The sequence below is a fragment of the Camellia sinensis genome, chromosome 12 (assembly GCF_055761805.1).
Source record: "Camellia sinensis isolate YWXY chromosome 12, ASM5576180v1, whole genome shotgun sequence".
Taxonomy (NCBI): Eukaryota; Viridiplantae; Streptophyta; class Magnoliopsida; order Ericales; family Theaceae; genus Camellia; species Camellia sinensis.
Window position 1 is genome coordinate 138,154,622 of NC_138972.1, and position 25,887 is coordinate 138,180,508.

Here is a 25,887-nt window from a genome sequence, read left to right on the forward strand (position 1 = left end):
GGTGTTATAAATGACGTGACCTCCTGGTCCGGTTCGTACATAGCGATCTGATGGTAACCCCAATACGCATTAAGGAAGCTAAGTCGGTTATGCCCTGCTGTCAAGTCCACCAGTTGGTCGATCCGCGGTAGGGGAAAACTGTCTTTTGGGCATGCTTTGTTAACTGTTTTATAGTCCACGTAAACGCGCCATTTGCCGTTCTTTTTTGGCACTACTACAGTATTAGAGATCCACCTGGGATAGTGTACTTCTTTAATTGCTCCTACTTCTTTCCCACTTCATCTGCCATTATCTCTACGTGGTGGAGTGCCGATCGGCGAGTGCACTGTATAATTGGTCTAGCAGTTGGATGGACATTAAGTTGATGGCAGATGAAATTAGGGTCAATGCTAGGCATGTCGTATGGTGTCCACGCAAACATTTCGATGTTAAAGGTTAAAAATTCCACGACCTCTATTCTCTTAGTGCTGGACAAGGATGAGCCGAGCAAAAAGAACTTCTCTGGGTTCTTTTCATTTATCCTTACCTCTACCAAGTCTTCCACTGCCTTCTGTTTGGCTGCTTTGTCGACATCTGCAAACAGTTTATTACTTTCTGGCTTCTCTACCATCTGTACAAACCCTTTTGCAGCACGGCTGTCGTTTGCCGTGACGAAGCACTATTTTGACATGATTTGGTCTCGTAAGACTTCTTCAATCACTCCGGTTTCATTGGGGAACCGTAATGCCTAATGGTAGGTTGATGCCACCGAACGCATGGCGTGCAACTATGCCTTTCCCAAGATTATGTTGTAAGTGGAAGAGACCTTCAATACCCAAAATTCCACATATTTTGTCATTGTTCCTGCCTTGACTGGCAGAATTATCTTACCCACTGGCCATTCTGGCATTGAGTTGAAACGGATGAGGGGAGATGTCGCAGGCGCCAAGTCTTTGTCCTCCAGTTTTAGTTGCTTGAAGGTCTCGTAGTACATTATCTCGCATGAGCTTCCTTAGTCAATTAGAATCCGTTTGATGTCGAAATTCTTGATGCGCAAAGTGACCATCAGTGCGTCATTGTGAAGGGAATGTAGCCTTGTTAGATCCTTGTTTGAGAAGAATATGACGTTCGTGGCCTCCGTTTTTCCCTTTTTGACGGTAGGTTGTGCACTTAGTACCTCCCTCAAGTGTTTAGCCTTGTTGATTATCCCTCTAAGCTCACATACTCACTTAGGTTCGACGATTCCATGTATAACGTTGATTATGCCTTGAAGTGGGCCGTCGACCGGCATCCCGCTCGGCCTGTTGTGGTCCTGGGGGGTCGGCTGTGTTCCCCCTTCTATATACTAGTCTAGGTGACTAGCGGCCATCAATTCCTCCAAATGTTGCCTCAATGGTGTGCAATTTTCAGTTCGGTGCCCCTTTTCATCATGTAAGGTGCAACGGTACCTCGCATCGTAACCTCTTTATGTTTCTCCCAACTTAGCTGGCTGCCGAATGAAGGGTTCATCACATATCTCATTAAGAATCCGGTAGATAGGTTTGTTGAATACTGTGGTAATGGTAGTACAGACTCTCAACTTTCTTATTTGGGGGTCCTCTTTGTTGGTTCGTCTGTCTCGCCTATTCTTGCTTGGTTATTCTACCGTGTTGACTTTTGCTGTAATCTTTTTATCCGGCATCGTTGTTGTGCCAGATTTTGCTTTAGCGCGGGCGCTATCTTCTTCTACCCGGATATGTTGATGCACTCTCTCCATTAGGGCCTCCATCGTGAGGGGTGGCATCATCGTTATTGAATCCCTCAACTTGTTACCGACCGGTAAACCCCGTTTGTACTATACGATGGCAAGGTTTGTAGGGCAATCCCCAATCTGGTTGAAAGTCTCCCAATATCGACTGTTGTAAGACCTCAATATTTCCTTCTCGCCAATGTCAATGGAGAGTAGCTGGTTTATCTCCATTGGTGTCTTAGTATTTGTTCTAAATCAAGTCACAAATGCCTCTGCCAACTGCGCCCATGAGGCTATGCTGCCTTCTGGCAGCCTTTCGAACCATGTTAGACCCAGGTCACTAAGGTTGGAAGGAAACAAGATACACATTAGAGCCTCGTTTTGCCGATATATTGCCATAACGGGGCGAAAGTGGCTTAAGTGCATGTAGGGGTCTGACTTTCCCTCATAAGTAGTGAATTTGGGCTAGTGGAAGCCTGAGGGTAGTGGTGCGCTCTCAATTATTGGAACGAACGGCGAGCTTTGTAACCTTGCTAGCACTTTATCTGCTGGTTCGTACGCAAGGGGCGGCATTGGCATCCCTACCTCGACACTCCCATGTGTCCTAAGGGCTAATCGCTGTAGGGCTGAAACCCTATGAAGGTCGCGAGCCCTGGTGTCCTCCTTCCATCGGGCCTTCTCAAATTGCATTGTTCACAGGTCTGTTGACCTAGGCAACTCCGTGTGCCTAGATGTCATTTGGTGCGTATGTGAGGGCCAATAGCTACTTCCTTTCGCATGCGACCTTTCAGTTCTCGTTCTCTCAGACCTAGAATAACGAGTCATGGAAGTCCTTGATTGAGTGTCGCTTGTTCTGAGGCTCCTACTTTCAACTTGTGATGGTGTGACTTGTCTGTCACGATCTTTCGAGTGGTAAGAGAGCGTGTCGCCTTTGCGCCATTCTTCTGTCGCCACCCCTTTACCCTTTATCTGGCGCTTCATAGTCTCCATGTCTGCCGCCATCTTCCTTATTAATTCGTTTTGCTTCCTCACGCGATCCTCTAGAACCTGAGGATCCAACCTCCGCCTTTGTCTTTCAGGACTTTGAGAGCGATGAAGACTGGTGCCCCGTCTCTCTCGTGTGTCCCTCTTGGAGTTCCTTCGCTGGAGGTGTAATTCTGCCATGGATGGGATAGTAGGTAAACCTTCACGCCTCCCGCCTTCTTTCGGGGTTTGCCCATCTATAGCGGATTGTAACAAATCTTCATTGTGCGCCATTGATTTCAACTAATGAGTAAAACTTGATCAAAAGGTCTTGTTCTTTATTCTTCCCACAGACAGCGCCAATTGTATGAGCACGAAATAATTTTCTCGTATAATCCTGTTGATCAAGTTTGTACTCCTCCAAACGTTGTCGCTTTACTTCCAGAAAACACAAACGTGAGCTAACCGGCGGGTGTGTGCTGGATACCTCTCCGATGCCTAAGTCAGTAAATAGACAATAGATAAAAAGCTCTGTGTTTTTTAGAATAAAAGTTGTGATACCTGTACATAGGTCCTGCTACGAGCTTTTATAGATTCGGCCTGGCACAATCCTAGTAGGATTCCAACTCTCCTTATAAGAGTCCTCGTAGGAATCACACTCACAGTGAAGAGTGTCTATTCTGATAACACTCTACTTACTACCAACCAAGTGAGATAGTTTTCTTCTTGTCCATGTTGGTACGGTTTAACCGAGCTAGCTTATTTCTGTCGTGCTCTTAACTAAGCAATGCTGTAGATGGCATTCGACCGAGCCACACCTAGCTCGGCCTTCCTTCTTACTAACACCTCGTCCAGCCATCAGGCCTAGCTTTAGGTAGTTCGGTCAAACCACTCCCGAAGTTTCTGCCCAGTTTGGTACCCAAACGACCTGGGACCGAGCTACCCAAAGCCCATACCCCGATCCTTAGTCTGGCCCAAAACAGAGATTAATGGATCGTAGCTCGGCCCAATTTTCTTTATAAATTACCCTATCATATATCATAAACACAAATAATACAATACAAAATTATTTTTTTTCTCATTTAAAATTTATAAAGACCAACATAGCGCATATAAAATTTTCAATTTTTACCTCTCTGACATTTTATAAATTATTTAGTTTGATGTTATTAATGATTTTAAAAAAATAAAAAAAAGTAATATAATATAATCTTAATAAATTAATTAAATTAGTTGGAAAAAAAATACATTTTTTTGTGTGCAATTAAGATAATTTGGGGAACTTGGGCAATAACTCAAGTTAAAAAAAAAACTAGAATCAAAATTAAATTGCCTTTTTTTGCTTTAGAAATTCCAAAATTTCATATTTGAATTTTGATTTTTAAAAAATATTTTTTCATTAATTATTTTTAAATTTGAATCCACTTATATATTTTAAAAATATATCATTGATTTTTTTAAAATTTTTAAAAATAAATTTGCTCGGTTTGGGTTTTCAGAAAATTCTAATTTTTTGTTTTTCACATTTTTTTTATTTTTATTGAATTTTTTAAATATTTTAAGCAATTTTTTTTTTTTTAATTTTTAGACTCACCTAACATAAATACACTTAAAAAGTATAGTTTTTATGAAAAAATCTTTAAAAAATTTACTAAACACCAAAAATATAAAAATTTAGTATATTTTTCATACTTTTGTGTATTTATTAATTTTTTAAAATATTTTTCACAAATATTTATTTTTTAGATACATCTAAGTAAGATACATCTAAAAAAGTAAAAGAAAATGATTAAAATTTTAAAAATATTCACTAAAAACAAAAACACGAGGAAAAAAAACTTCAATTTTTAAAAAACATAATTCAAAAAATTCGAACTAAACACACTGAATATTATTTTTGTATTTATATAACTAACCAATTATTAATAAAAGTGAAAAGAAATTTATAAGAAGGTTGTATGTAATTTTTTTTTGAAAAAAAAAAAAAAAATCTCAAATTCCCGAATGGGTACCGTGCCCTAAAAAAAAGGGCAAATTACATATACACCCCTCGAGGTTTGGCTAAATTACAAATACCCCCCTGAGGTTTGAGAAATTACAAATTCCCCCCTGAATGCTATATTTGCATAAGAAATTAGGGGGTAATTTGTTATGAAATATAAACCTCATGGGGTAAATTGTTATGAAAATACAAACCTCAGGGGGCGGGATGTAATTTCCGAAACCTCAGGGGTATCTGTAATTTAACCAAACCTCGAGGGGTGTATATGTAATTTGCCCTAAAAAAAATCACCACTGTGCATGAAGAAGACCGTTCTGTACTTTGTGAATCCCATATGGGGTATACATACAGACACCCCAATACACATACAACATGGAACTCCGTACACATCAAAATGCCTAAACATGGATTATTCGTGGATCTGACAGTCAATTGTAGCCCATTTGTTTATTCTATGAGATCTCCCAAGCATCTACGCTCAACAGGTAAGACAATGCATTCTTTTGTCATTTTTATTATATTGTTGTTATATTTAAATATAAAATTGTTTCAGGGTTTTATGCTAAATTGACTTGGTTTGTTTGTTTGTTTGTTTGCAATTGTATCACATGCATAGTTTACTATTTTATTGGATAAATTGTAAGGGTGTCAACAAGTTTTGTAAGGGTTTTATGCTAAATTGACTTGGTTTGTTTGTTTGCAATTATATGACATACAAGTTTACTTTTATTGGATAAATTGTAGGGGTGTCAGCAAATCATGTGTTTTGTACAATTTTCAATATTATATGCCACGGAGCTGCTGGGTAGCTTGAATAAGGAGTGGCTTGAAGCACTTTTTTTTTTTTTTTCCCTCTTCTTCCTCTGTTCTTTTCTGAATCCAAACTCAGAATCAAAATCAAAATCAAAACCTAAAATCAAAACCAAACCCACAACCACAATTTAAAAAAAAAAAAAAAAAAGTAAACAAAAAAGCAGCAGAACAGAACAAGAAAAATCAAGCTCAAAGTTGGCCGGCGGTTTTTTTATGGGCGCCGGCTATAAAACCAATATCCGTGTTCACAATACATATATATATATATATATATATCGGTGTGTGTATGCATATATATCATAACGCCTTCAAAACCAACAAAAACCAGACAACAATACAAATCATAACACAACTAATAGATCATTTGTTTGTTGAAATTAATCATTTTCATTATGTTGATTTTGGGGTTTTCTGAATCCAAACTCAGAATCAAAATTAAAATCCAAAATCCAAACCAAACCCACAATCAAAATAAAAAAATCAAACCCAAATCTGTTGACACAGCCATAGATCGTGGTTCCTTTCCAGTGAAATCGAATAAGAATTTGCAAAATCTCTCAGGCATGAGAGGGATGCTTTTGGAGAAGGAGAGAGATACAGAGAAGAGAGAAAATCTGTTGGAGAAGGAGAGAGATAGAGAAGAAAAAGAAAGGGAAAGAAAAAGAAAGAAAGAGAAAGAGAGAGAGAGAGACATTCGGGCCATTCGAGCCCTTTGTCTGTGGAGCTACCAAGCATTTTCCTTTTGGAAAATGTTTGAGGGCCCGAAATGCCTGGCTCGAATGCCCCGAATGCCCAAAACGACGTCGTTTTGGGCATTCCGTTTTTTTTTTTTTTTTCTTTTTTTCCGCCATTTTCGACCTCTGCAATGCAGAGGAAGAGGGAGAGAAAGAGAGGGAGAGGGAGAGGGAGAGGGAGAGAAAGAGAGAGAGAGGTCGCGTCGCCTGCGCCTCCCACTGCCGATCGCGTCGCCTCTCCCGATCGCGTCGGCCACCGCCGATCGCGTCTGCCTCGCCTCAGCCCCTCCTCCTCCATTTTTTAGGCCCCCTCCAGTCCTTCCTCCCCCTCCCCTCCCCTCCCCCTCCTTCCCTTCTTCTTCTTCCTCCTTCTCAAATTCGAGCCAAATTTGGCTCGAAACCCTTTCGGGCTCTGTAGCAGAGCTCTTTCCTTTTCTATATGCCATTGGGGTCAGTGATTGATAGTATATTCTTATACATGTTGGTTCTCTTTTAGGGAGTTGTTAGTTACAAAATTGACACAATCCCATCTAATGAAATTGGGATTTTTTTATTTTATTTTTTTTAATTATAAAACAGAAATGGATCTGAATCTAACTCAGTTCAAGGGTTGAAAAAAAAGACGACCCACTGCATGAAGCAATATATATACACAACCTTCTCGTTGAGTCAAATTGCGCTTTTAGAATCGGCGAGGGTGATTAGACTAAAAAGAAAACAATTTTATTCTTTTGGTGAAAAATGTTATTGTTAATATTTAAACTCATGGCCTTATTTTCGTAAGCCATAATCCTATTGTGTAATGTCTAAATGTTTTCAATTGTAATAAGAAATAAGCCTAAAGAATCCTAACTAATCATCCCTAACTTTCTAATCATTTTAGAGGCTGCTTGATAAAACTGAAAATTAAGTATGGAAAATTCAGCATTGAATTGGTGGGGGTCAAAATGTCTATTTTAAAAATCTTGATAATAAAACATCTAAAATTTTACCTGGACCCTGAAATAACTTCTCATTATTTCTAATTGTTACATTAAGTTGGTGGGTGATTGATCATACCACAAGGTGATTGATCTTACCACAACAATCTTAAGTTTAATCCAAGTACCATATCATTACGAAATTGATGATGTTTATACTGAATGTCTATTTTCCACTATCTTACACACAATCTTGTTTGCAAACAATGATTTTTGTCACTCCGGGGCAAGTAGTTGATGAAAATTGACTATATTCTCCACAGTTGTCTGTCTGCTTTGTTAAGGCAGTTGTAATCATCTGCGATTTGGAAGAAGATGTGACAGAATTAATGTTAAAAGAATATGATCTGGTACTGTTAGTTTCTGATTTAATTCTTCAGAGTACCTAGCAGAAAGATTACCCTAGATTCCTTGCGTTTCTGGTGTTTCATTGTGTGTTTGTTGCGGTTGGCTTAGCTGCAGTTGTATAGGTACATGTAAGTCATATCCATTGCTGCAACCATATGGTTTGAAGGAACTTCTGTTTATGTCATTTGCTCCATAAGCCTGAAACAGAAATTCTTAGGCTTTGTAGAGAACAACTTTCACATTGGATGAATTTGTAAATAAAATCAAGTATGTAAGTTCGTTATTTTAAATAAATATTTAAAGTCAATACAAGCAGTCGGTACCTTTTTATGTAATTCTGCATTTTCTCGTCGCAGGACATTAACCTCCTTATACAATTTCATATTTTCTTGATGACTAATAACTCCCTGCAGTGGAATCAGTTGAAGTTAGCTACACTGAAGTAAAATCGGCCCCTAAACGAAACTGGTACTACTTGTGCTAAAATTTTGAGAAGACCTGGTGGTTTAATTCTTGTATTTCATCAGTTAAAATTTGGTGCTACAGAAGTCAAAAACCAAATAAGGATCACATAAGTGTTTTGTATTTTGTAACTTGAATATCACTGAATAATAAATTGCATAGCATCTAAATTTTTTGTACCTTTTTTGTTCGGATACCCTTCAAGCTCGTTTCCAATTGGCCTTCCAGATTTTCCAGATCTTCCACACTCAAATCCGAAAGTTCTTCTCCCGTCAATTTTCTGAAATTATTATCACAGTGGAAGTGTAGGTGAAGTTCTGGGATTCTATGGGTGTGTCCTCAAATGGTTATACACAAAATATTTTATTTTGTGATGCACAAGGACTTTATACTTTATTGCATCGTCTTTTCACTTGTTTGTGCACGAAGGATAAAGCCAGAAGTCAACCAATTTAAAGTTTTCAACTGCTATTAGTTTGAAGTCCATGTGTTATAAATGGTGATTCTTTAAATGCTTGTAGTATTTTTTTTACTGTATCTACACATTAAGTAGTATAATAAGAGGAAACATTATAATCAATGTTACTTGGAATGTCAATCATTTGGAAGAGTGAGAACATGGTTCATAATATAGAACATGAGGGTATGCTTATGTAGATCACATTAGTGGAATGGATTAATCCACCTCCAAGTGTGAGACTGATTATCAACTAGCAATTGTACATTTAATCAAATGTAAAAATGCATGTTTACATACCTTTGAAATTTTCTCATGGTCAAATTAATTATTTAAAAGCACATTTCTATATCTCCTATACAAGTTGACCCTATAGTTGTCAAATCGGGATTCGAATCGTAAATCGAATTGAATCGTGAATTGTAAAGGTTCGGTCACTTTTTCTAAATTATTTGGAAAAATATATCTACACACTTGGATGTGAAATATATCTTATGAATATGAAATATTTAGATTTAAATCAATAAAAATGTTGTTTTGAATGATGATCATGTAGTTTAATAGGTAAGAAATTAACAAAGGTTTCTATGTAAGATCACTATCTTACATTTTTCCTTTTTTAGATATTTTTTTTCAACCATTCTTAATAAAGCCAGTAAACAAAGAAAAACTCTCAATTTCCAAAATAACAACAATCTGACAATGATATTAATATTTGGACAATAAGCATACATACTTTTTCCAAGTAACAATGACCAAATAATAAGAAAACATTATTTATGATATTTTATTTTAAAGTCTAAAATATTTGCAAATGTGTAATTGACGTCGTCCATGTAATATGCAATTATATTTAATTTGATAAAATAGTAATAGATAATTCATGGTATAGGTTATTTTAATCTTAAACATCTTTAGAAGATATATTATGATTATTTAAAGAAAAAAAAAAGAATAAAGGTTATTAGGTCTGACGAAATTTGATTGGATCCTATTAAAAACTCTATGATTACTAAAATAATAACAAATCAGGTACATATATTGGTTATTTTGGTACTAAATGCTATTAAAAGTTGTATTATGTCATTTTCAATAAGAAGATAGAGAAATAAAAAGTAAAAAATATATCGGACTTGATAATTTCAAGAATTGCATGAATCGTAAAAAGTGACTCGAATCGTGAATCGATTGTGAATCTTGCGATTCACTAGAAATTTACTTCCAAAATAGATTCGTATCGATTTTACAAAAAATGTAAATCGAATTGTAAATCGAATCACGAATCATAAGATTCTGATAACAGAGGATGAGCCTATTGGTGCGATATGGATCCTTTTCTTTAGATCTTTTGCTTGGTAGAACTTCACTCTTTCAAGATATTCATTCATTATAACTCGTGTTTTTCTCATAAGAAAATACTAAGGCAATAAATGGGAAAAAATTATCAGATCACTAAATTTTTGTGTCTTGTCTTGTGTTTTGGAATGGAAATGTACCATTTCTGGAACATTTGTTCTAAAATGTAGAATACTAGGGTAGAACTAGTAGTGTTTCCAATCAACTATGAGCTTTAACCCTTTCCCTTAGCCAATAGCCTTTAATTTAACATCAAAACTTGCAAATATTTTCCCAAGATTTTGGAACACCTTTTATGAAACTTCTGTGAGCTATTATCTAAGTAGCATAGACATTGACATGTGACACCGACAAGGCACAACATGGACATTATTACCATGGAGAGATTCATCACATAGGTCGTGTTCAGAGGGTTCAAGAAGTGTTGCCGAAGAGTCTGAGAAGTGTCTGATATTATGAATTTAAAATTTTTAATTACGACATGTTAAAGAAGTGTTGGACATGATCGCTTTTAGGAGTGTCTTCACAGTGTCATGTCTGCATGACACGCTTCCTCCATAGAAGCGCCCATATTTCTTAGGCTGTTAGTGTTGAAAGCAACCTAATCTCAGTCCCTTTCAATCCCATACCGTACAACCTTTCTTCTACCCTTGTAGACCCTATACGTAGAAGCTTTCCTTGTCCCAAACCCACCATAAATTCCAATTGTAGATTGCTGTATTCCAAGTTTTCTAAAGCTGTACTACATCATGCTGCGACTAAGCATAAATGTGGTTTGATATTGACATGTTAAAAATGTATAATAAGCATATAATATTTTGTTTTTGCACATGCAATGTAATACAATTTTGGCAATTTTATGGTTTACATGTGATCATTGATCGCACATTTTATGTGTGATCATATTTATTGAAAATAAGACAAAGAAAAAGGTGATTATACCTGTGGCTTTCTTGCAAGTAGTTTAACTGTTGCCTTAAGCTTTCTGCCTCCCTTTGCCAAAGCTAGAAATTTCAAAAAATTGAAAAGCAAATGTGATAGGCCTGACTTAAGCAATCTGTCAAAAAAATTACCTTTGTTTTCTTTTATTGATGTTCTTTTTTTTTTATATTTTTTTTTATAAGGAATTCTTAGACTTTTGAAGGGTTTGAACACCTTACTCCTGCCTTTCTATTGGGGTAGTGTGGATCTTGATAAGCTATGAAGCATAGACATGGACATGAGACACAAATAAGACACGACATGACACAGATACGTTAACGGCGAATTCTAAAAAAGTAGGACATGGATATAGTTCAGACAAGCCACAAATAATTATATCTTGATATTATATTATCTAGGAACATATTCTATTGTATAGTTTATATATGTTCATGATACATACAAAATTAAAAATTACTTTACTAGCGGGTGGCATGCGTAATTCAAATAAGTAAGAATAAAAAAAAATAATAATGAAATTAATATTATAATGTATACCTAACTTAAGTGGTATGAGTCCTCTTGCCTTAATCCCATGGTCATGGGTTCAAGTCACCTCTTTCTATATCTTTTTAAAAAATAAAATAAAAACTACTGCCACGTGACATGAGGAGAGCAAAGGCTTCACTGTAGCAAATGAGGCCTTCACTTAATAATAGATACTAAGTAAATCTTGTATCTAACTGTCTTACATGAATTTTTAGACTACTGGATCATAATAGTTAAAAATCAAACAAACTACAACAAACATATATAATTGCAACATTTCTCATATCTTCCTACGTGATCTACTAATACATGTATGTATCTTTTTGATTTTTCATTTGATTTTATGTGAAACTTCTATAGGATATATTCTTAATGACTATACATTTTTTTTAAAGGTATAAAATATTTATGTCAAATTCTCAAATTTTGAAAATCATGTGTTAGAAAATTCCCAAGAAGTGTTGGTCTCATATTTATTTTCTAGTGATAGACATGGCTAAGAAGTAATGGAAAGCAAAATGAATGTTGGGTACGTGTCTGAAATTAAGATTTTTTTTTTTTAAATTTTTAATTATGGACAATGAAAAAGAGTATCGGACATTATGGACATTGAAAAAGAGTATCGGACATATGTTTGAGGAGTGTGTGTCCGTGACCTTATTAGTAGTGTTCCGTGCTTCTTAGTTGATAAGTACTGAACACTAACCACTCATGCCTTTCCACACTTGTGACCTGTTCCCCTAATTTTCTATGTATTGCAGTTGAGGGAAGACAACTATTTCTTGTAATCTCTTGTAACCTTTCTGATCATAGTGAAAATTGTAAGTGTGAAGGTAGCCCTAGATTGGGGTGAACTGTGTAAATCTTGTGTTCTTCGTGTGTGCATGTGATGTATCTTTCTTGTGCATTTGTTCATTTATGTGTTTTCACTTCACCCATCTTGGTTAGATGTTATGGATTCCCTAACACTTTCTCCCATCAAAATAGAAAAAGAGGAAAACATGTATCAATTTGATGTAATTTATAGCTTTAAGTGATTCTAGTATGAGTTTCATTTTCTGTTAAGTGTGACTATCCATTGGATGGTAAGAGTTCTATAAAATTAGAACTGTCTGTCAAAAAATTTTAGCTTTTAAATCAATATATTCAAAAACAAAACCTAATTGAATATCCTATACTAATGCAGGAAAGCTTGCAGGGTAATAGGTGAGTTGCTCATGAAAGAATACCTTGGCTTCTGAAGTAGGACTCAAAAGCTGATGATTCTCCTGCTCATTGTTGTATCGTTCAAATATTGATCTCATGCTGATAAGGTAAAGTCAGAACATTAGCTGCTCAGTTTGTCAATATTTACTTATGAACTTATAATGCAAGAACTTCATTGCATCATATCATATGAAGAGGTCATTAGTAATAGACAGAAAGATCTCAACATTTTTTGTTTTTAAATTGCTTACATTTCTTATTACTAGATCATAGTTGTGTGGCATTTGTGCATGCAAGGAAAAAACTATTGAACAATGAGTTTGGTTTTTTTCCCTGAAAGAAATAAAAAGTAAAGCAAAGAAATGTGTTGCGCTTGTAAGATGGTCATTCAAAATAATATTGATTTTTCTCTGCTGGAAAAACAACAAAAAATATTGGTTACTTTCATAGTGTAAACTGTACAATCTACTGAAGAATTACCTGCTTTTATGTTTTAAACAACATAAGCCTGAGCAAGAGTTCCTTCTATCAAGATTGTCACTGGGGAGGAAAGGATGTAAATCTGAATTTAATGGCTATTGACTCGAGCTCATCGATGTATTTAAGTTAATTTTTTTCTTTCATTTTTCATTCTCTCTCTCTTTCTCTCGGCAAATAGGGAGGGCTAGAGTTGCAGTATGTTAGAGCCAAGATGCAGTGAGAAGTAGGCAACAGTTCCTACACTTTAATAGCCAAGTGCAGGTAAAGAAGTTAGTCAAAGAGTATAGGATGTGCTTGGGTATTTGGAATATCGGAACAGTAATGGGAAAAAAGGGATGGATATAGGCTATGTTTGGTTGGAGGATTTGGTGTGAGAAATGGAAAGGGAAAAGGAAATGCAATCCCACTCTTTGTTTGGTTATAGTGGAAAACACAATGGAAAAGAAAGGCACTCTTTGTGTTTTTTGGCTCCTTTCTTTCTCCATTTCCCAACTCGACCAAACATAGCTTGGAATTCGAATCCTATCAATTCTTTCTCATTTTCTTTCCATTTTCTTTCCCTTTCCATTTCCCTCATCAAATCCTCTAACCAAACACAGCCATAATGGATCAAAGATTAGAATGAGAAATGATGGAGGTAATACATACGCAATCATATAATTTGTAATGGCATATAATTGTGTACTGTGTAATAGCAAGCATTTGTTTTACAACGAGGGATAGATAATTCAGTAACATTCAAAAGTAGAACAAAATGTTAGTAAAATATATATATATATATATATTTTCTTTCTATAAAGGTTGGTAGAGGAAATGTATGAGATTGTAAATAATAGTAATGAGAACTTAATTTCGCAATATAAATTAACGGTATTAGATATATGTATTAGGAGATATAATATGAATTAAAAATAGAAGGGGAACTAGGTATGGAGCTTGAAAAATGAAAATTTAGTACTCTTTGAAAATAGGATGATCAAGGAAAGACAATGGATTTCAAATGAGGAAACTAACATTATGTGGTGTGTGATGTCTAGTTGAGTTAAAAAAGTAGCAAAATGAGTTTTTGGAGAATTGAAGGAAGTAGGCTTTCGTCTAGAGACACTTGGTGGTGCAAAAGAGTTCAAAGGGTAATAAAAAAGAAAATAAATGAGAAGGGAACAGTTATAAACATTAAATTATGTCTCTCTCTCTCTCTATATATATTTCTTTACTTGCTTAATGTCCATGAGTGTGTTGGTACATAGATCCACACTACATAATATGTTACTTGCTTGTTTGTTTGTTTATGTGTGTGACATCTGAAGATTGCATGTTCAGGTTATCCTATTATATCTATTTGCAGCAAGGAGAAATTCACTAACAAAATTTGAATGTCAAAGCCTAGGTCAGTTAATAATAATTGGGTTAACATAAGTTTGAATTTATTGTTATTTAAGTATACTAAAATTTTTAAGGAAAAAAGTGCTTGGTTTATTGGCTGAATTGCATTGAAGAAATCTCTAATTGACTTGAGGGTTAGGAGCATCTTGAAGGAATTAACCAATGAAGTTTAGTATTCTCCTTTATAGTATGTCTTGACAGTGATTTTCTGCTGTGAGCTGCCTGTTTCACCAATATTTAGGTCAATATTGCTTAATTAGAAGATCAAGAAGGCGCAGCAGTATTGTGCATTGTAGCAGTGTCTGGGGTGTTTTTGGTGTCTGGGTTAGAAGGTGCAACAGCAGCAGCACCTCTTTATTTTTTATTTTTTCTTATTTTCTCTCCTTGGCTTGTGTTGGTTCCTCTCCAACCTTTATAGTTGTGCTAGCTCATGATTGAGCTTCATGCACTTCCCTCCTTTATTGATGTAATCTCATATGAATGTATGTTGTCGTTATCAATAAAGTTTCCTTTTTGCTGATAAAAAAAAGAAAAGAAAATCAAGATGGCTTCTTTTTTCCCTAATGTAGGCTTGAGCTTGACGTTCTTTTTCTTTTTCTTCGTGAAATATCATTATAATTTCTGAATATTTTCTCCTTTTTATGCATGAATTTTTATTGTGAAGGAAGTTATTGGATAATGATAGTGAAAGAAGAGATCTAATGCCAACTGATTCTAATAGTTTAATAAATTTTCCTTTTCTTCCTATGCTTGTTATTGGAGTGTAAAATACATAAAATAGCATATTATCTATGTGCTATATTATTAAGTGAATACCTTTATTGGTGTGGACGCAAAAATGAAGCTATGTAATGTTAAATCTTATACCAAAATTATCCAAAAAGATAGTTTCAATATTGTTTAAACTGTACCCATTAGTAACTATTTGGGAAAAGACTATTAGAAGACTTACATCTCAAAATAGTCTAGTTTTCCAGTCTCCCTAAGCCACCTCACCCTCTACTTTGTTTTGCACACACATGATGTGAGAGGGTCACTAGTCATCCAAATAAGGGTACTAGTGATAGTAAGAAAACTCTGAACTGTTTACAGCATCTATTGCATTGCCATTGCATTCCTTTTCACTATTCAATGGAAATTCTCATCACCAAGAAGCATAACTCATCAAATTTCTACAGACCTTAGCCTATTTTATACAATTTTAAACTTATCATAAAATATGCATCACTAATCTGCTAAACCCTAAGCAATGTTTCCATGGTCAACTTTTATTGTTTGATAAAATTTTCATTTAGCATAACCTTAAACTAGATAGTTTTCTATTTCTATTGGCATTCAGGTGCATGTTTGACTATGATCTTTCAAAAAGTTTACAGTAGTGATTAGACTTTCACTAGATCATCACAATTCACAACTTACAGTAGATGTTAGTCCATTGTAAGGCAAACAGTAGATTTAAATCCTAAATCTGTGAAGTATTGAACTTCCTGTTAAACCAGAAAACAATCAAAACAAAAACATAGAACAAATAGATACAAGCATTTAGGAACAACATAAATAATGGGATATCAGTCTCCAAGATGCAGAATTTTAGAGAGAGAGAGAGAGAGACCTAGGGCTTGCAAATTCATAGAGCCTCCCAGTACTGGAGATGACAATCACTCCAACTTCGACATCACAAAGAATTGATAGTTCCTTGGCTTTCTTAAGCAATCCATTTCTGCGCTTTGAGAAAGTCACTTGCCTGCTCGTTGAATTATCAATTCTTCTGATGACAATTTTTCCTCTTCCCATCTCTTCTTATTGAATTATCCTAGGGTTTTGTCTCTGGTTTACTCTGCCAGATCCAAACATACATCTTATAAAGTGCCCAAAACTTATTATTGATGAAAATTAGATGAAATGTTGTATAACAATCAGCTACAAATATGGACCATGTTGAACTTAATAATGTATAGAGAGAGAAATAGAGAGAGAGAGTGTACTGGTTATCAGTTTTTGATGGATGGCGGCAGCGGATGCATTTCTTGCTTTATAAGGAATGCCAAAAGCTGATTAGAAGTAAGAAGACCTGTTCTTTGGGAAACATGGAGCAGTTCTTTAGTTTGCACCCAAAAAACACTTGATGGTTTTCAGATGTGGAGATGTGATGTAGAAAGTTAGGCATACCTTCGCGAGTACATGAACATCAGGTAATCGCCTCACAAAGAATACAAAAAACAAATATCAATAATTCTAGACTGACCACAAATTTCTTTTCACATTTTGTTTTCCACCTCACGTTTCACAACTGCATTGGAAACATACTTCCATCACTCATGTATGTTTGCAATGCAGCTGTAATAGATGAGATGTTTGTTTGCAATGAAGTTGTAACACATGAGATGGTAAAACCTAATATGGTAAAAAATTGTGGTCATTATAGTATTATTAAACAAATAAAGTCATGAGAAGAGGGATGCTATATATCATTTTAGGAGTATTTCACCGAACCTTTTCACCTCTCATGTGGCTTGTCATGTGGTATAATAGATTCTATTATTTTTTTGAATATAGTGAGTCTTGCATATTGATGCATATTGGTGAATCAATAATGCTAGGATGACCATGTATTCTTATCATGTTGTGTTTACCACCCTATGTGTCAATAATATATTGCTTTAATGAGTCCCACCTCTCATGACCCATTAAACCAATATAGTATTCATCAACATATAAGGTGGTAAACACAACATGGTAAGAGTATATGGTCATCCTATCATTATTGTTGGTGAATTATTTAATAAATTACATAGAATGTTTCTCTAGATCAAGCTGTTTGTGGTTGTTATTGTTATTTATGTTCATTCCATACACACTTTTGTGCATCACTAATATACATTACATTTGTTGCGTGGATCCATGTACAAGGTGAAAAAAGAAAAACAGTGAAATGACATGTTTTTTAATGAGAAAGGTCATCTTTTACCACCTATGTGTACTCTCTTCAATTCTCAAGAGTAGTGGTATGATGACCAATGCACATTCTTCACTAACATGTAAAGGCCTAATTATGTTCATTTGAAAATTCTGACTACATACAAAATGCTTTTAACTACAAAGACTACTTCTAACAGTACTCAACAAGATCAATAAAACACAAATTGGTGTTGAACTTTTGTGCATACTACATATAACAACTAGCTTCAGAATTAAATTCTCTAGTACAGGAACAATGGAAAATATTGTTGTCAGTCAAGTGCATCTTTTGATGCTTTGGCAATACTTCACAGCAAATGCTATGTACCATGAATTTGTGCCCTGAAATCTATCCCAAAAATGAGGTGGATGGTGTAAATTTAAAGTTGGTGGGATGTGGGTCACACTTAGAATGATTGTGGTCCATAGATGTACTTTTCTATATAGTATTATTGATAATTCATTCTAAAGATTTCGAGATTCAGTATAGAAGACCCACATGTTGGGGGAATATCATGGGTTTTGAGGACTAACAAGCTGACGTAGTGAATATAGGTGAAGCTCACACAAGCAACTTAGAGACTAATGTCAGATGAGGGAAGAGAGAGTGTAGCTTTCATTCACGAAAGGAAGTGAGGTAAGCTAACCCCGGACTATTAGAACAACAGATACTATGGGTGACTTTTATTACTATTATTATATAAACAATCAAAACTTTGATACAAGATCCATCCTATGGGTCATTGGCACGTTGAGAACAGACACTTGGGTGTGTTTTTACTTTACTTTTGGCTCTTTGTTTTGGAATCTTGAGAGAGCTTGTGCATAAATTTCATTCTAATTTTGACAATAATTATATAATAACATTAGTATATTCATAGTTATGTCCATGTACTGTAACTGTAGGGCAGCTTACATGCCTGTCAATTATGAAATGTTTAGTATTTAGCTAGCGTGCAAAGTCCAGAGAAGCCTTTGTGGGGGTGTTCCTATGTGGATCGTTCTCTACCTTGTCCCCTTTATGCAGCAATTAATGGTAAAACACTAGAGGGGTTGCAAACTTGCAAGTTTGTCAAGCGTTTTATGATAGTTTACATGTGGGGACAAAAAAGTACCCCAAAATTGAAATGTGCATACTTGATTTATTCTAGGCATGGTCTACATTGCACCAAGTTTGAATCTACATCATACACTTCATTTTTGGAGTATATTTGTCACGCCCCCGAAATAATACCATTAATCCAACTCATAAGCAGAAGGATAACAGATGTAAGGTACTTTCATTCATCTGAGTTCGTTTACAAAAGTTAACACATGCATTATACATTTACAAATGTTCATCCTGAATCTACAGCATGCGTTGCAGTGATGAAGGAATTGAAACTAAATAAACAGTCATATGCCTTACAGGCTTACATCTTTCCGAGTCATTACTTGGTTACACAAAAGTGAGCTCAATACAATTTAAGCCCTTGGCTATACAAAGAATATAACAGGAAAAAAAAAAAGAAAAAAAAAAAAGGAAGCTCTTGCTCCCAAAATCCCTCAAAGCTATTGCCCTGGTAGAGGCAGGTTACCCGCACCTGAAAATGGTTTTTCCCAAATAGGGTGAGCCAAAGTCTAGTAGAAATAATCTAACACAGTATATGAGATTTAACGAAGATATAAGTACAATGTGTATATACAATGCCGGTGACAAAATCTCCATCATTTATATAACCGAAAGACGCCAAGGTTTATATCTCAATTCATTTTATTTCAATTCATTTCAAGTTCATTCAGTATTCTCAATTCATGAGTCAATTTTATCATTTTCAATAACCCAACTGAGATTACAACTCAGTGGCTTTCCAGTTTAATGCACTATTACACAAACACTTCAAATCTGCCATTTTATGAAAATTTCGTCTGCGGGATCGGCACCCATGTGGACACAAGATTTCGGAACTTTCACCCTGAACACTCCGGCCAACTTAATTTTAATGGAGTCCATCTCCTATCTCCTCCCAAACAATAGAGTACATCTACTTTCTCCTCCCAAATTATCATACATATACAATGTATATAAATCATAGTCATATTCAATGACAACCAACAATAGATTAGTTTCAATTTACCTAATCTTCATGCAATTTATAATACAGATATTTCTAAACAGATATAAAATTTTCTCAACAGATACGTTATTCAAATTTCTATGGGTGAGAGACAACACGTGTCCAACTCCACCATTTACATCAATAATCATCCAATTTACATTACCATTATCAATTTCAATTATTCATACAAAATAACAATTTAATCCAATTAGGGCAAAACTTCCCATTTCCCAAATATCAACCCTAAGTACCAAAATCAACAATTTTGACACAATATAACCTCATATTCAAACTCTATATCCACTTATTTCACATTCACCGAAAACCTCTCTTTTTATTTCATCCCCAAACCCTAGATTTGTTCAAACTACTCTTAAATCCCACTATTGTTACACAATGACAAATAGCTAAGCTAAAAATCCTATGAAAGTGTAGAAAATCCCTACCTCAAAGAGAGAAGACGAGCTAAGCAAGAGTGAAAATTCAAAGATGCCGAAATCCAACTCTATTCGGATCAAAATGGAGATCTTGAGATGGTCTAACTTTTTATCAAAGGGATTAGGGTGAAGAAATCACTAAAACTATGTGAAAATGTAGAGAGAAAGAGTGTTTTGGAGAGAGAGAGTCTCAACTTTAGGTTTTAGGGAGAAAATATCTGAAAAAGTGATGTAAAAAGTCATTTTCACGATCTGATATACATACAGTCTGCCCGAGCGGAAGAGTTGACGCTTGAGCGTCAGACACAATAAGTTGTTCCGTTCGAGCGCCAAGACACAATCGACAAGACATTCACTGCTCGAGCGCAAGAAGTGACACTCGAGCGTGGAAAACACACATCCAACAGTTTTGTAGACAACAGACCAATGCTCGAGCGCAAGAAAGACCGCTCGAGTGCCCACCCGCTCGAGCGTAGGAAACGCCGCTCGAACATAGAAATCACTCTCCCAGTAATTTTGCAGATTTGCAAAAGTACTGAGTGTTTGCAAAGCCCGCTCGAGCGCAGGAAGTGCCGCTCGAGCGAAGGACCAAATTCTGGATAGCACAAGGTTTGAAAAACAAGCGACCAACCTGCCCAAACACAACCACGACAACCTTAAAGCCAATTTCAAGGAGGTACAAGGGGAGAAAGAGGTAATCAACAATATGAAATCATTAAACCCAAGTTCGGGATACCACAAGAGTCGGGTCAAAACTAGGATCGCTATAACATTTTTGGGGTACATAGTTTTTTCACAGAAGGTATGGTGAGTTTGTGCATGGATAAAATGTGTGATAGATCTTTATTTGTGAATTGCTTGTTTTGAATTGCACGATTATGTATGCCACCCCGTTTTAGTGATTCATGTAAAACCTTTACGTATCATTTCCAGAATGGTTTTGTATTTTATAGGCTATAGCTTTACTCACTAGTTACTCTTTTTATTTCTTTATTTTTTGTTTTTTCCGAACATTCACCACTAGTTACTGAGATCATAACAACGTTGTGATGTAGCATCAAAAGGTGTTGGTGGCAAGGCCTTGGATCTTGGGGGTGTGCTCTCTCCAAGGTTCAGGATCGAAACTTCTTAGGTGCTAACAATTCCTTGGGACCATCGGACTAGGAGAAAACCCTTAAATTAACCATAGTGCACTTGCAGGAAACTCCTTGCCAAGGGCTTGTGCACCCTTGGAGATTAGTTGGGTTTTGATTTGGATATCCCAGTGCCAATCAAAAAAAGAAAAAAAAGAAAAAAAAGATGGGAGACCAGAGAACCAATCCCAAATCAATATTCATATCAAAAGTCCAGTCTAGTATCTAAACCATTACATAAAAGCCATAGGCATAAGCACTAACTATGAAACCAAAAGGAATAGGAAGCTAACTAATAAAGAAATAAAATCCTATTAAAAACCATAATTTCTAATTATACGAAGATTTGTATATTCTTCAATTTATTGTCGTCCAATAACTTTTCGATCTCCGTTACTTTTGTTTAAGAAATGGGGGGATTAAATCCTGAATTTCATTATTGCCATGGCCAGATCAGCCAGGTGGGGATAGTAGGTGGATTGATTATATATGCTAGCATTCTTGTTTTTGTTACATAGTACTTGGTTTCACTCTTAAACATGCGAATAATATTGGAAATAGAGTGACCTTGAGAATGAGAAGTTTGTATATGCTTTGTGGAAATTTTAGTTTGGAAAATAATGTCACTGGATGAATTTTTTTTGGTTTTCTCACCTCATCTTCATCCACCATTATTTTCTGGATATGGTGTTTGTTGCAAGGATATCAGTATGGTTAAAAAAAAAAAAAACTATATTGATGTAGTTGTTATGGTTCATCTTGCTAAGATTTGTCTGTTGTGTGTTAAAGAAATGTGATGCAAACGCTGAAAATGGTAAATCTGCTCAGTTTATATTATAGTGTTTTTTCTGGATATGATTAGTTTATGTAATGTACTTGGCAGTGTAAATTATAATACTATTTCATTTGTGGTGGTGGAGGTTTGAGGCCAATTTATCCACCAAAGTCATTTTGCATTGGGTTCTGTTTCAGTATCATAAACCTAACTTGGCCACAGTTTTCATGCAGTTCTGAGGCAGGTTTATCTGAGTCTACCACCATCTCACATACATATACATAAACAGATTACTTATTAGGTTTTCGTACCACTAGACATGAAGGTAATGGTTTACATGTGTATTTATTAGTCTATTTGTTTTGGTAGAAAATATTGTTTGGAAAATGTTTTTCACATTTTTTGGCTATTGGTGTGACGAAAAACAAAAGTCAATGGAAAACAAGCTTATTTGGGCGTAAAAAAGTTTTTCATTTTTCAAAGGTGGAAAACGTTTCCTGGAGTGAAGTTTTACCAATGCCATCACATTACCATTGCCACCTCCACCCTCCACCACCAAAACCACCACCTCCACCACTAATACAATCTCAAGCACACGAGTGTGAAGTCGCAACCAAATGTAGAAAAATGTTTTCTAAGGAAAACATTTTCTAGAAAAAGTTTCCTGTAAAATACATTTTCTACCGTTAATGTGGACTCCATTTTATCTGTGTTTAGTAGTATGAAAATATGATAAGTAATCTATTTATGTATAGCGTTAGTCTTCTTTTAAAATTCTAGTAGATATACATGCATATATGCTATGTTGTGTTACTTAAATTTACACACACACACACACACACATATTTACTATAGATGAGTTAACAGATTTTAGTCATTTAATGAACCATCCCCCAACATGTGGAAGTGAGTTTGAGTAATCCTCAAACTCAATAGGAAAACTCTTTGGTTCACATCTCTTAAAAAGTGTGTACTTCATATTTTAGTTATCAAGTTTTGTGATCTTATTATGAGTTGTTATGATAATTTGTGATGAACTTATTGTGAGGCTTTATGATATTTTGTTTATAAAGAAATTAGTTTTGGTTACGAGACTTTGTAGTGTTTGAGTTACGAACGAATTTAGACTTAGTTATGACTTAAATTGGTAGAAATTATCAGCCATGTAGCTGAAGCTTTATGTGCATATTGTATAGACTTTTTTACGGTGTGTATACTGTATAGTAACAGTTCTTAACTCAATATACAATGCTGTGCATACTTGATGCATGTTCAGTGGGAGGACTGCAGGGAAACAAAAGGAACATCTAAGTGATGCACAACTAGTTAATACTGGGACTTCAAACATGCTATACTTCTATTTATACATCTTTGCATAAAAAAAATTGGCATGAGTCTCTTGCCCCATAAGTAGTTTTTGTAAGGCTACGTTTGTATTGTTGATTTGTGAAACAAAAAATAATATGAAAGTAAAAAGATGGGAAAAAAATTTGAATTTGAAGCAAAAAATTTTCCCCATCTTTTTTGTTAGGTTAATAAAATGAGAAGACAAATAAAAAAAAGTTTTTTTTTTTTTTTTGTATATTATTTATAAAAAATAAGTATCTGTAAATAATTCTATTTCCTTTTTCTGTCCATTATCCAAACACAAAAGTCTATGGTGAATTTTTTCTTTTTCTGTGCAGATCATGAAGGAAAAAGCACAAAAGATTTGGAATCTCACACCTCTTGCTGCAAGGAAACAAAGCATTAATTAACAAGTAAAGAAGGTAAGCTGCTGATTATATATATGTCTAATAAATTATATTATAATCAAATTTGGTAATACCTAAAAGTAGTGTTCACACTGAAAAGTTCCAAATCAAATTCTGAAAGATTAGTGTTGTTGTTCGGTCATGAATTTTATATTAATGGCTTAGCAATACGAGGAATATCATGGAAATGATTATTCAAAGTTGTGTTCACACTTTATGCTTAATAATTTAAAATTGTCACACAAATAAATGTAGTACTTTTTTGTTGATAGGAGGCTTGTAAAGATTGATTATTTAAAGTTGTGTTCACACTTTGGAGATGAAAATTAAATAGTGATAAAAAAGATTAGTACGTGGAGGGTCGTTGTTGAAATTTAAATTTAATAATGCTTTTATAATCAACACAGCATTTGCAAGCTGTAAAAGTTAACATTTCCTTAGCAAAACTAGCTTCTAAGATAAGATCCCAAATGTCGAGTTTTCACACTTGTTAAGGGTTTCATTTAGGAGAAGTTATTTGTGGCGCGCTGCGACAATGCTGCAGAGGGCGAATTAGGGACCAGAATCTGGATTTTCTGCCATATTTTTGTCTGTAGTGATTTTGTTGTGATAATTCGACGATATGTGTTTACACATGAAGGAAAATGAGGTCGTTTTGAAGTGTAGTGTAAAATAAAACAATCGTACATTTGAATTTTATTATGTTTTAAATTTAAATGTGAATTGTAAATTTTTTATTTTTTATTTTTTGTGTGCTGATGTGTCTTGTTATGGTAAAAATCATAACAAGATCATTGCAAAGAAAGAATGACAGAGAATCTGAGTATGTAAAGGGCATTCGACAACATCAATTAATGGTATGGATGACATTATCGCATAAGGTACCGAATAATTTTTGTCCGTTAATTACAATTTCGCATAGAAGACTATATTATATATCAATTGATTTTTTCACCGTTTTATATTATCGGAATACATGTTAGGATATTATTGTTGTCACTATTTTTTCTTGGCGATTATTTCTAAATATGGAACCAATGTAGAGTATTTATGTAGACAAAGATATAAAATAATAACCAAAAATCGATGACATATATTATCTCTTATACTTGACAGAAATTAAGTGGTGGAACTTATACCTTTCCATGTCAAACCTTCCCCTCCTTTGAGCTCATTGCATGATGTAAAAACTTTAATGCAATTTTGTTTTTGATAAGTAAATAAAATTTTATTTATAAAGGCATCAAACAAAGAGAACCACGTAAACCAAAGATTGCTTTATACATCCACTCGGAGAGGGGGTGCTGCTGTGCCTTAAGGCACAGTAGTTATTGTTGTGCCTCTTGGGAAAGGTTTTTTTAAGTATTTTTTGATGATTTGAACCGTTCATATTGTAGGGTTCATCGAGTAGATCAACAATACAAAAAATCAAGTTGATTGGATATCTGTAACCCTATAACTAAAGTACATTTGTTTCTATAAAAATTAACGGTTAACATAACTTTTATAAATTTTTAAAAACAATTGGGATCTAATCACAATGTTATGAATATCTGATTAATTTGATTTTTTATATGAATAATATTCTTGACGAATTTTACAACAGTTCAGATTATCAAAAAAAATACTCAGAAAGACCTCCCAAAAGGGGGCAGCAGTAAGCAGTACCCCCTTTTCCCCATCCACTAGTGTCAAAAAGTTAAAAATTCAAAAATTAGCAAAAATTAGCAAAAAGAAGGGTTTGCAACACTGGCTTTCCAACTGTATAAAGTAAAAGTTTTAATAGTTAATGTAATATGTGGATTAAGAGAATATATTACTTAATTTGAGCACCTAAAATTCGTTTATCTTAAAACAGACATAGATGACAAAGAAAAGAAATTTATTTTAGGTAAAGAGGTTAATGGGAGTTAAAATAGGGGGATTGCTAATGCTATATGCACCAATTAAGATACCAATTAGTATATCAATTGATGATATGACATAATTTAAGAGGTCTTTGGTATTTGTAATTTGTATAATGAGTCAATAATAATGTCATAACATATGTTGGTGTACTAGTTGATATACTAATTGATGCATGTAGCACCACTGATGGAGGAAAATTAGAAATAAGGAGAGGAAAAAGGAAATGGTGATTATGTAACTATTGTCTTGAATGAAATGTTCTCTTATACCCTTATGCTGTATTTAAATCATGAATTTGTAGGGATTTGAAAAGGAAAAAGAGAAAAGATTGGTGAAATGTTCACCTATTTTTTGCCTCTCTCCTTTCAAAGTACTACCTGAATTCTTGATCCAAACAGAGTCTTAAAATATTTTAAAGTCTATAACTATAGCAGTTGGGGCATTTAAGAGAAATAAAAATA

General features: G+C 34.7%; 2 long non-coding RNA genes across 3 annotated transcripts; one reads left to right on the top strand and one right to left on the bottom strand.

Annotated features, from left to right (window-relative positions):
• Window positions 1-4,954: 4,954 nt before the first annotated feature.
• LOC145804823 (uncharacterized) lies at window positions 4,955-24,610 on the top strand. 2 transcript variants are annotated; one of them, XR_014347325.1, is made up of 5 exons: window positions 4,955-5,158; window positions 12,480-12,606; window positions 21,998-22,089; window positions 23,450-23,533; window positions 24,014-24,610. It is a non-coding gene; the product is annotated as an uncharacterized LOC145804823 (long non-coding RNA). The 2 variants fall into 2 exon arrangements; XR_014347324.1 differs by having other exon boundaries at window positions 24,026-24,610.
• LOC145804824 (uncharacterized) lies at window positions 7,218-7,958 on the bottom strand. Its single transcript, XR_014347326.1, has 2 exons — window positions 7,602-7,958; window positions 7,218-7,498 (listed from the first exon to the last, which is right to left on the bottom strand). It is a non-coding gene; the product is annotated as an uncharacterized LOC145804824 (long non-coding RNA).
• Window positions 24,611-25,887: the final 1,277 nt, after the last annotated feature.